Source organism: Nuphar pumila, chromosome 11 (genome assembly GCF_984573655.1).
Source record: "Nuphar pumila chromosome 11, dmNupPumi1.hap1.1, whole genome shotgun sequence".
NCBI classification, from domain to species: Eukaryota; Viridiplantae; Streptophyta; class Magnoliopsida; order Nymphaeales; family Nymphaeaceae; genus Nuphar; species Nuphar pumila.
The window spans coordinates 2,094,183-2,106,642 of NC_143259.1; the positions used below are offsets into that span (position 1 = coordinate 2,094,183).

General features: G+C 43.5%; 1 protein-coding gene and 1 pseudogene across 2 annotated transcripts in view; both read left to right on the forward strand.

Annotated features, from left to right (window-relative positions):
- Nucleotides 1–12,197, forward strand: part of LOC149821596 (putative serine/threonine protein phosphatase 2A regulatory subunit B''delta) — a 39,831-nt gene extending 27,634 nt beyond the window's left edge. The window contains exons 13-14 of one of the 2 annotated variants that reach the window (XR_016426039.1): nt 11,526–11,817; nt 11,948–12,197. The gene's annotated coding sequence lies outside the window, so the exon portion shown is untranslated. Of the gene's footprint in view, nt 1–11,525 lie in introns of both variants that reach the window. The other variant, XM_089981070.1, reaches the window with a different exon arrangement.
- LOC149821597 (putative beta-1,4-xylosyltransferase IRX14H pseudogene) lies at nt 2,137–3,234 on the forward strand (annotated as a pseudogene).
- Nucleotides 12,198–12,460: the final 263 nt, after the last annotated feature.

Below are 12,460 nucleotides of genomic sequence, written 5' to 3' on the forward strand. Positions count from 1 at the left end.
CTAGCTATTCTTTCTTTGATGGTCGTAAAGGCTTTTCCTGCGACAAGAGTCCAATGGAAACTAGTACCCTTTAGGCACTCCGTGATGGGGGCCATGAGGGTGCTGAAGTTTCTCACGAAACATCGGTAAAAAGTGGCTAACCCGTGAAAACTACGGATCTCTCCTATAGTTTTTGGGGTAGGCCAATCGACAATCGCACGAACTTTCGCGGGATCTGCCTTAACTCCATCAGATGACACAATAAAACCTAAGAATACGACACTGGACGTCATGAACTCACACTTTTTCGCATTGACATACATTTTTTCTCTCAAAATTTCTAGGACCTGACGCAGGTGACTCAAATGATCAAACAAAGACGAACTATAAATCAAAATATCATCAAAATATACAACGACAAACTTCCCTATACAAGGGCACAACACTTTGGTCATCATATTCATGAAAGTACTTGGGGCATTAGATAGCCCAAATGGCATGACTAACCACTCATACAACCCATCACGTGTCTCGAATGCCGTCTTCCACTCATCCCCCTCCTGGATACGAATCTGGTGATACCCGCTTTTTAAATCTATTTTGGAGAAAATGGAGGCACCAGACAACATATCAAACATGTCGTCCAAACGAGGGATGGGAAAACAGTATTTGACCATGATGCGATTGATCGCACGACTATCAACACACATGCGCATGAACCCATCTTTCTTAGGAGCGAGCAGGGCGGGTACTGCGCAAGGGCTAACACTCTCGCGAATAAAGCCCTTTTGCAGTAACTCCTGAACCTGCCTCAACAACTCGGCATGCTCGGATGGGTTCATGCGATATGCGGGGAGGTTATGAAGACTCGATCCCGGCACAAAATCAATGGCGTGTTGGACCACCCTCATCGATGACAACCCATTATGCAGGTAATTTGGCATAATGTCGCAAAACTCCTCAATAAGGGGGGCGATATCCGTAGGAACCAGTAACAACGTACTCATCGACGACTTAGCCACCAAGGTATAACAATAACCATCCTCCTGACAAAGGTTCAAGAAAGACCGGTAGGATAGGCCTGCAAGCCGGGGAACTCGCTCAGGCTTATCTACCGTGGGAAATCCTGTCTCCTTGATGGGGAGAAGGACTATCTTATGACCTTTAAATATGAACGAATACGTGTTCCTACTGCCATCATGAATGGTCTTGCGATCAAACTGCCAAGGACGACCCAAAAGGATGTGAGACACACTCATAGGGGCTACATCACACCACACCTTATCGTGGTAGTGCTCCCCCATGGAGAACCAAACTAAACAATGCTGGGTGATGGGAACCTCGCTTCCTTTCTTGAACCACGCCATCTTGTATGGGTGGGACAGTTTCTCTGTTTTTATGTTCAAGGTAGACACAATGCTCTTGGACACCATGTTCTCACAAGCACCGGTGTCGATAATAACATCATACGCGTGACCCTCACAATTGCATCGAGTTCTAAAAATGTTGTTCCACATCCATTTTGCAGGGGTCGACTCACAGGGTGCGGTCAAAACATGACGGATGGACAATAGATTCTCTACGTTGCCGTCGAACTCTACGACTTCCCTCTCATCGTCGTCCTCAACCAATGATTCACTCTCACTCTCAGATGCTGACCAGTGTTGTGAGAGGCGTACACCTCAGTACCTGAAGCGTACGCCTCAAAGGTGAAGCACACGCTCAAGGTACTGAGGCGTTGCAGTGAGGCGTTTCAGGCTTGAAACGCACGCTTCACATGAAGCGCACACCTCAAGTCGAAACGCGCTTCGCTTCTAAGGCGTACACATCATGTCTATCTCCTCCAACTAAACCCCAAATCCGACATGTTTACTTTGTCGATGGGCGCAGGCAGCAAACCTTCGAGATCTTCGTCTCTCTCTCTAAAGATTTTTGGTGTTAGGGTTTCTGGTTTGTTGGTGGTAGATGTGGAGGAGATCCGCGTCCTTCATCCTGGACAAGCAAGCCATGCCCCCTTCCTCCCAATTCGGATGCGGCGCCGCCTGGCATGGCGGAGCTTCGTCAACCCCCGACCAGCTCCGCCTACTACTAGACCTGCACCGAGCACCACACCGTCACTAGCGATCGGCTCTCCCAAGCGGCCATCGTGTCGGAATGATGCAGAGGGTCGGCCAGCCGAAGCTGCCAGAAGACGGCGTGGGCACGAACAGACACGAGCTTCAGTGTAATCGAGGAGTTCAATTACTGGCAGAAGAAGCTGGATCTGGCGGAGGCCATCACCGTGATCATGGCCCTGGCGGCCGTCATCCGGTCAAGCAAGGCGACGATGATGATGGAGCTCGAGATCGAGTTGAATAAGGCCTCCGATTCTTTAAAGGTGGGATTTTTAGGGTCTAGTATATCCCCTTTCTTCTTCTTCTTCTTTTTCTGGTTTGGTTGGGCGGTGGACAAACAACTTACGTTCCGTATTGCCTGAGGTCGACGGAGACGTTGCTGTGAAGTCGCTCTTCTGGCTCCTCCTCCACGGCCTCTGCTGCATCGTCAGCCTTGTCCTCGGCTTTCGCTTCTCCGGACTCATCTTCTACCTCCTCTTCTCTGCCTTCGCCACCACCACTGTTGCCACTACCAATCCATACGTTCATCCTTTGACCAACATTCGGACGGTGCCGCCGCCGGTGTGGAGCAAGGTGGTGGTCGGTCGGCATGGGATCAGAATCCGGTCGTTCCCCCACCCGAATCCGGAGGAGGTGATGAGGGCACACACTTTGATCGATCGGGTCCAGGCGGAGCAGAGGAGGATCTACGGCATGAAGGATCAGAGACGGGTGGTGGTGATCACTCCCACCTACGCCCGGACCTTTCAGATTGTCCATCTCACCAGGTTGATGCACACGCTGATGCTTGTTCTCGGTGACCTGGTGTGGATTGTCGTCGAGGCCGGCGGGGCATCGAACGAAACCGCTTCGTTGCTCTGCGGCAGCGGACTCATCGTCGTCCATGTGAGTTTCGACTAGCGAATGCCTCTTGCTTGGGACGATAGGCATCGATTGGAAGCCTAGATGCATCTGCATGGCCTGAGGTAGCACCACCACCCTTCCTCCCCTGTTTGCTCATCTCCTTTCTTTATTTCTTCGTTCTTAGATGGATTCCGATGAGTTTTCGGCATGATGGTCGATTTGATTCTATAGTTTTTCTTCTTAATTTTTGCGATTTTCGGTAAAAATGACGTTAAAGCTCTAGTTTAGATCAATGTAGAGGGAAGCTCTAGGTTCAAACTCTGGTTTCTCAAAGTTTCACTGAGGATTTGGAACTTAATTGATCTTGTGAGGACACAATTTATTTTATACTGTCATTTATTAGTAGTTTCTATTTAAATTTTTTATTATTTTATTAATATTATATATTTTATTATTTTGATCATGAAGCTTACATTTTAACGCCTCACTTTATAACAGGCTCAATGCCTTGCTTCGCCTCATCGTATATAACAACCTTAATGCTGACTCCGCAATACCTTCAACGAGATGGGTGTTCTTGCTCACAGTGGGACACTTAGACGCGACATGTCCTAACTCTTGACACTTAAAGCAATGGATGGTAGACTTACTAGGTTTGGATTTGGACCGGGTATTGAATGCGGGTCCGGACGAGTTAGGTTTGCTAAGTTTTGCTCTAGGGGTAAACCTTGAGTCCTTTTTCCTAGGAGAGCTTGCTCCCCTGGTTGGGAAACTCGACTTAGGTTGACTGGACTGTTCACTACGGGAGGTCCTATATTCCTGCCTCCTTTTCAACTTTTCCTCGACGTTCATGGCATAACTGCTTGCCTGATCTAATGTCTCAACTGTGATACAACTAAAATCATCAGAAATGGCAGGACGGAGACCAAAAATGTACCTCGTGGCCTGCTGGCGGGCGGTTTTCTTGATATGCACACGTAGGGAAAGACGATGGAACTCAGCAGTGTACTCCACCACAGTTCGGTTGCCTTGACGTAGGGTCAGGTACTTCTTGTAGGCTCTCTCGGCGTGATCTGAAGGCACGAATTTTGACTGCATCAATCTCTGCATCTCCTCCCACGATTGCACGCGCTCTAGCCCCTGCCGCTCTCTCGACCTCTGCAGTTCAACCCACCATGTCTGTGCTAGACCTCGCAACCGAGTATACGCTAGAGAGACACGACAGTGTGGTAGTCAAAGAAGAATTGCACGACATAAGGCCAGTCGAAGAACTGCTCTGCATCGAATCGTCCTGCGAACTCCGAAAGGTCCAGCTTCACCCCGTAAGTGGAGGGGTGCTCTGATGCTCTCTGCTGACGAGTCTCCACCATTCCTGCGGGATACTCGTTCTTGAAAGCGTCGTCGTCTCATACTGCTTCATCGCCCTCTGTGCGATATTGCTCGCCTGGATGTTGGTGCTGACGAACTCCACCAATGGGTGGTCGACGCTCAGGTCGCGCCAGTCCCTGTTGATTCTGCCGCGGTTTGGCTTGCCCGCGGGTGGGGGCCATATGTGGCTGACGTTGTTGCACTGGTATGTAAGGAGGTCCTACTAAAGGTGGACGGGTTTGTTGGGTCTCTGGCTCTAAGTGGGTAGGAAAAGGGTAGTACAGGTTTGGGTTATGATAGTGGTATTGGATCGGGTGAGGTATTGGGTTTTGGATCGGGAAGGGGTTAATGGGTTGGTTCGAGTTTGGGTATCAGGTTGGATTGGTGTAGGACTGGGATGATTCGCCCGACTGGATGTGGATCAGGCCTAATCCTAAACTACTCGTCGGACCCAGATTTAGATAGGTTGGATCGGGGATCGACTTGTGGGGATAAAAGGCTTGGTTTGAACTTGATCCACGGTCCATATGATTATGGGTCTGGTTTTGACCCGGCTCAAAATTAAGCTGGAGCTCCGTCTGGGTTCGATACAAGTTTGGGTCGACATAGGATCCAGTTTGGGGTTCAAAATTAACGGGTTAGGTCGGATTAGTGAACTGCGAACCAAACCCAACTGGGTAGGCTGGGTATGGGGCTGCAAGACCTGGACCCGCTCCCGAGAACCCAAAGGGTGGTCCTCGGTAATCGGGTTAGGACCCGATTAATATGGGTTCTTGACCGGACCCTGAGGGGTCAAGTCCGAACCACAGTGGATCGATCCCCTTAGCTTGCGAGCGGCCTGCGACCGAACTCCCACGCGTAGGCGCTGGGAGGGTCGACAGACCCATCCCGGCGCGAGCTGACGTTGGCGCGCCCGCGGTCTGATCCAGCATCACACTCAGGCCACGCAGGCCGGGTCCGGCCTGCAACCCCTGTTGCGTGGGTCGATGCCAAACCTGCGTATTCACGCCGATGATGTCAGGATCTCCTATAGGCCCCGGGGTCGGCTGTGTCGCAATCGTGCCAGGGTTCAATGTTGGCGTACCTTGCCGGAGCGTTTCTCGGCTGGTAGTCTTGCGCAGACCTTCCCCAATGCCATCCAGCAGTACCGTAGGCTGATGACCCAGTTGGGCTGGGTCGATCGTTGCAGCCGTGACGATGGTTACTGCACCGTCGCCCACTGTGGTACCCACTTGTTGGGTTGTCGCCGGGTTCGCCCCTGCTGGGGATTCTATGGCGACGAGTCGACCGTCAATCCCATCCAACCTCTTTGTGATCCCAACCATTTCTTTGTTCGTGCACAACATGTTCTCTTGCATTTTTGTCATCATTTCCATCATGCGCATCATTGGGTCTTCTGTACCGATCTCCTCCCGTTCCTTGCCGAGTGTCTGATCGTTCCTCGCCTCTTGAGCCATGCTGCTGTCGAAGGAGGACGCCTAGGCTCTGATACCACTTTGATGCAGCCTTCACGGGTTCTTTGCTGATGGCGGTGAAGGCATGACTCTTTGATGCAGCCTTCACGAGTTCTTGATGATAGCTGTGAAAGGCACGATCCACATAGTCGTGCACAGAACAAAATGGAATAGCAATGGCCACCACAATGGTGAAGCTTGATTTTATTTCAATCAAATGGTCCAATGAACAATACACTGAATATAAATGAAGAATAAAAGACAAACTCTGAACAATAGTAAGCAAAATGAAAGAACGACTGGACAAGAAAGAACAAAATGCTGAAACGAAAAGAAGGGGTGCTGTATTCTTCAAAAGTGGCTTCACGCAACCCTAGACAGGGCTTTTAAAGAGGATCACCGGATCTGGGTCTCGGGTCCGGACCTAAGACAACTTCAACTTGGAACTGGATCGGCGGCGAGCCGGGCTTTCCCTCTTCTGGAGTCGGTGCGCATTACCTTCCTGCATTGGGTCACCTCACCTGTGATCGGATCCTACTGTGGGATCCGGTCGTCCGTGCCTTGTGGTGGGTTGGGTTCCCTGGCCGGGCCAGGGTCACGTGGTACAGCCTGCTCTGCATCATATATATATATATATATATATATATATATATATATATATATATATATATATATATATATTAACACCACCCTGACCGGACCCAACTCTCTCTCTCTCTCTCTGCATAACTGTGTCGGGGCCAGCCGTTCGGTAGCTCTCCGGTGCACACCCCTAAGTGGCTAGATCTTATTCTTCCTCCTCATCTTCTTCTTGTTTGTAGTTTTTTAATTATTCTATGAATCATGAATGAATTTAGGTTTTTTTTCTTCAAATTATCCCATTAATCACTTGATAGGGTTTGGATTTTAGGGGCTTTATTTATTTATTAACTAACATAATGTTTGATGTTTTTTGGTGTTTATGTTTTTCATTTAGTTGTTTTTTTAATAGCATGAATGTTTAATTAGGTTTAGGTTTTTTTGTGTTTTTTAGGAGTTAGGATTTTGATTTGTTTTTTTTAATGGCATAAATCTTTAGTTATGGTGTTGGGTTTTTTGTGTTTTTTTTTCAAGATTCCTGACTCTGCCACTGCCTCCCATCTTGTGAGAATCATTTAAGATAAGGTATCTCTTCCCTTTTCCCACTCTTTCTTTTTTCTCATTCTTACATCCTCCTACATAACTTACCCCTCTTTCTTTCTCACTCCTTTCTTCTTCTTCTACCCCTTTCTTTCTCGCTCCTATCTTCTTCCTCTTCCTCTATCTTTCTTCTGTCTTCATCCAAGCATCCTAAAGTTGGGATTTGCATTCCAATGTGCATCCTGTTGATGTCAGCCCTATGATGTCATCTACTCAGCACAATTTTTCTTTTATCGATTTTAGTTCTTGCTTTCTACATTTTTTTGGCTAGTTTTATTGTTTATCATCCCTCTTGTTAATGTTAACCATTGCTTATTGGAAAAAAAAAGGAAGATGAAAAGGAGTCAAAAGGGTTTATTATTACCCAAAATTAGGGAAGAAAAAGAAAAGGAATTACGAAAGTTTTCAAGTCTAACCATGAAAAACCAAAATGTATTTGCTTGTGATTTGTTTTGTAATGTCTGGGTCTATCCTATTGTTCCTTAGGTTGTGCTGAAAGGCATATGAAGAATATTCTCCACCTAAACTACAAAATAATTGAAAATTTTTAAGGTCACAAATATATGAAATTTATTCTGAAGGAAAAATATTCATGAAAATCTCAGGCAATCATCAGTGGAAAGTTATAAGAACGAGTATTAAAAATGGAAACAGTAGGTGAGGGTCCCCAACCATCTAAATAGGTTCACTCAAAAGATGAAGAAGCTCTATTATCACTAGAAACATGACATCTTAGTATGATGATCAAGTTAACATGCATAACAAATAATTTCTTCAATTGATTCAATTAAACAAATAAGTAATGAGATATAAGAACCACAGAGCCCTAATCTATGATACCACGAGAACTTTGTAATGAGATATAAGAAAATACAAAAGGGTTCCATAATGAACCAAATAACACAAGCACTTAATGTGCAATTTACACAAACCCACTATGGGGTGAATGCCTAAAGGCAAAAGAATATTATTCAAGAGAGAAAAAGGGAGAGAACTCCTTACATACAAGAGGGGGGAAGACCCCTTTATATACAAATGAGAGGGCTGAAAAAGGGGGGCCGACTGTTGGGGACCCCAACGGTCATTAATATGACCGTTGGGGACCCCAACACCTATTTAGGTGGGGCCCCCAATGGTCCCAAAAAGGTGACAAAGTAAAAAAAGAAAAGAAAAAAAATAAAAGTAAAAAATAAAAAAAGAAAAAGACTAAAAAGTTACATAAAGATAAGGAGTACAGTGAAAAGACCAAAATACCCCTATTGGGTATTTTGGTATATACACAGGGATATATATATTAACAAACTTGACATCACTCGTGCTACTCAGAGAACCATGCAATCCCTTGGCAGATGTGGTTCCCATGACCAAGTCCTTCAAAAATGCAATGAAAATAAATGAAAAGTCATTATTCTCTCTAGCCAAGTGAGAAATGAAAATCAGATTTCTACTAAAGTTGGGCACGGCATTCTTGATTGTGATGAGACCTTCAGAAAAATATAGCTTCACTCCTGTAACTATGGATCCACTACCATAACAAGAAACAAGGACATGATGCCTGTGTTATTGGTCACATAGTTTGTTGTTCTGCTATCAACTAACCATTCTATAGGAGTGGTGATGGCCAAATCTTTCGTAGACGTCCTTAAGGTTGACACATCATCATTGCTGCTCACTCTGATGCTGCTAGTACTTGCTGAATTCATGGTATTATGGTCAGCATGTTGTTGGAAATTGCGAGTATAATGAGATGTTCCACATCACTAACACAAATTTCCAACATATCTTTGATTAAAATTATTTCCAAGTATAGGTACTAATACATGGCCACCATTGGACCCATTCAGGTTCGTTCCAAAAGTATGATGGGCATTTGGGTATTTATGACCAGCACCTCTTCCACCATTATTATAGTTGTAATTTACGGAGCGCCTGCATCTGCAGCCTCCAACATAATTGTTTCGACCTCTACCACGACCTCCTCGACCACAAAAGTTGTTAGTATTATTACCACATGGCAATAAGACAGAAGAACTGTTGTGAAATGTGACGTTTTTCACATTTTTGCTTCCAAACATGCTCTCATATTGCAGCAACATAGGCCTCAATTCTGAGAAAAAGGGATACAGTGGCTTCGTAATGTCGCTAGTCACAAAGCTCTCATATGATCATATCCTTCTCCCAGGCCTCGTAGGGCATGGTTCACCTTATTAGTATCAGACACAAGGTGAGATCTAACTGATGTCATTTGTTTTTTGAATTTCTAAATAAATAGATACACTTATCTTCCTTTTTGCAGTGAATGAGCTACTGGGCTACTCACATAAATTCATAAGACCAACCTGAAGTGCCTAAGCATACAAGTTCTTTATCCTGTCAACAAACCTGCAGCTATGGTCAGAATCTATAACCTGAGTTAAAATATCTATTGTGGGATTGGAATTAATCCACCCAATTGGTCCTTGTTTTTTGACGATTCAATCATTATAAGCGTGATTAGGTACTAGTCTTACTTCTCTTGTTCTTAGGCTTTCCCAATAAATTTAAGTGGATGCAGAGATTTATCTATGTGTTTCGGCGATCTCATTTAACGAATATAAAGTACAAAAATGACTACCCAAAATAATTTTATTGAAGTGAACTCCAACCTTGGGAAATGCAAGTGACTGCTATTGTTGATAGAAATCAACAGGAGCAGGTCATAACAGTATTAAAACCCCCCAAAAAGGAAAAAGTTATTCAGGTCCTGGCTGTTGATGTCAGCAGTGACATCTCAATAATGCTGGCGGTGATGTGAGCCAAGATTGCAGGCAGCCAGGAAGATTCAACTGGTGATTGCTAGGGTGCAGATCATGCCAGAAGAGAAATCAAAGGAAGAAAGAAAAAGAACGGAGGAAATGAAGAAAAGAGAGGAGAAGAAAAGATGTAGGGAAAGTTGGAAGAAAAGAGAGTGGAAAACAGATTTAGATGCAAGAACGAAAGAAAGGTGAAAGAGAGAACTAAAGGTCAAGGCTGATCCAAGATAGAAAAGAATGAAGAAAATTAAGTTGAATGAGATACCATGTAAATCTGTCTGCCGCAGCAATGTAGACAGGAAGAAGGAGAATAACCCTTGCTGTGACCCCTGAAGTTCACCAATGGAGAGAGGCTGCTCAAAAATATTCTTTTTTATGTGAAATAACCCTAATAGGATCTTAATACAAGGGGTTTTCAGAAATAAATACATATAGGCATGCCATATGGCTGACAGTACAAAATAGAATAAGAATGGTCTCAACATACAAAATGGCAGATTTGCCCCTCGTCAACTCATTCTTCTCAATGAAGACATCTTATTTATGAGTCTGATTTTCCTGGTTGACAAGTTTACTGCATACTATTTGATTTTCAAAAAAGAATTCCTCGCTTAAGTGGCAAAAACAGTCTATATCCAAGCAATTTCCTTTCATTTTGCTTAGATGCAATTGAAGAAAAATAAGTTGACAAAGATATGAAGAAATGGTTTTAGAATTCATGGGATTAGAGGTTACTATTTGTTTTATGGTGTGTAACAAGCCTATTTCAAAATAGACAGCACAGCCTTGTCAAAGCTAGCTCTACTGGTGACGGAATGTGGTGCTTCCATATTTACTTTAACGAGATTCTCTATTTATAGTTTCAAAACTGTGCATGTGTGTAACCGTGCATATGTATTGTGTGTTTCACATACCATACCATGTACCTGTATCCTATGCCATTTCTAATAGGCTAGAAACTCTCTCGATGCTTATAGTCCACCTATTCAGTTGTCTAATTTGTATACAAACCTAAGGTAATCCTGTGTGCATAGATATAAGGATAACTTTATTCATTAACACTATGTTATTATTGCAACCTCAAACACCTATTTTTGGCATAGATCTTGAGGTCAGCCTGTGGTTGATGAAAAATTTGATGTTTTATGGCTTTCCTACAAAAGCCCTAGGTCTTGACCGGTTGCTGTTGGGATTTATATCATTACTTCTAGTTGAGTTTACTTGTTTGTTATTACATGTTAATTTACATTTACATTATTGTTGCTTGGTCTCTCGTTATAATTCGTGATCTGTAAATTTTGGAGGTTTTGACTTCCATGTTATTACGTGTTTTTAGATTTCATCGTGTTCTTGCATTTAATGATCAATTACTGCAAAAAGGAGAAAAAGGGGAAATCCATGTGCTTAAGGTGGTTGCTGCCTAAGCTTCCCTAGTCCATTCCTATGCCTAGGGATTGTGTCACTTTTTATTACTATGGATCTAATCATCTTATGTGGAGGGATCTCTTATTCCTTTCATAAAACTTGGTGTTTGGCCAATGTGTTAAAATTTCTTCTATATTCAAAGAGGTTTGAGACACTAAGGTGGCTATCCCCATGGAATAAATGTGGAAACTATTTCGAGGGAATGTTTGTTGTTAGGTTACACATTCTAGCTCGTAAAATGGAAAGTGCAACTGTTTTGAGTGTGTGATAGAGCTCTCTAACCATGATTAGCATATTCTTTAGAAACTAATGTAGAAGAATGTGTTTTTTCTTGAACATTTGTTTCATGTTACGAGGCTTGTTGTTTGCAGATGTGTTGATTTAGAGAAGCTCTTTAAATCATACGAGCATTTGAAAGGTGTCAATGTGCTTTTCAAGACTGACAGCAGCACTCAAGACTCACATTAAAATGAATGATTGCTGAGAAATTCTGAGCTTCTTCACCAGCGAACAAAAAAAAAAGAAAAAGAAAAGATTTTGTTGTCATGTCTTATCAGCTCACACAAGAGTGGGTAGAATTCTAAAGCAGCATCAGGGAAAACTGGCTTGCTTATCGTCAGCAAGCAAGACAGTGATTAGACTTTGTTGCCCATCTGGTTTCAGGTATAGCATCGGAATATTAGTCAATTTTTTAAAAGTGAACAAGTTTTATTTTCTCATTCTTCTTCCTCTACACCTGCCTTGCACCCCTTGTCTGCCCCCTTCTCCCGACTGTTTATTTCTCTTTTTTCAGAAATCCATGTCCACACCAACTCGTCTTTCTGTGCTTTGACTTTACTGGCAGTGGTCAGGTGTGGTGGTATGTGTATTGGGTCTTATTTATGTTTAATGCCTTTTCTATTAGTTGATATTTAAGCAGAGTTCAGAAAGAAACAGTTGATTGCTTTATACTGTTCATACTTCATAGAAATGCAGTTTCTTCATGTTATGTACTACGCAAAATAGTGAATTAGGCTGTTAATTTGATTTATTTTAAACTGAAAGCTAGTGTTTGTGTGTGTCCGTCTTCAAAGTATCCATAGGTAGATTCATCGTTTTGGTTGCAAGTAATTTTGTGTTGGACTACTTAAAAAATAGTATTGTCCTTGGGATTGATGGATATTGATCTATCTTCTAGAGTTCTGTTCTCTATTTGTAAAAATATCCAAGGGTTTGGTGAATCTTTGCAGAAAAAGACCTTTGGCCAAAATTTGTGCAGTTTGTTGCTGTGATTTGAAATTTTGAAGAAATGGCCATATTAAGGGTT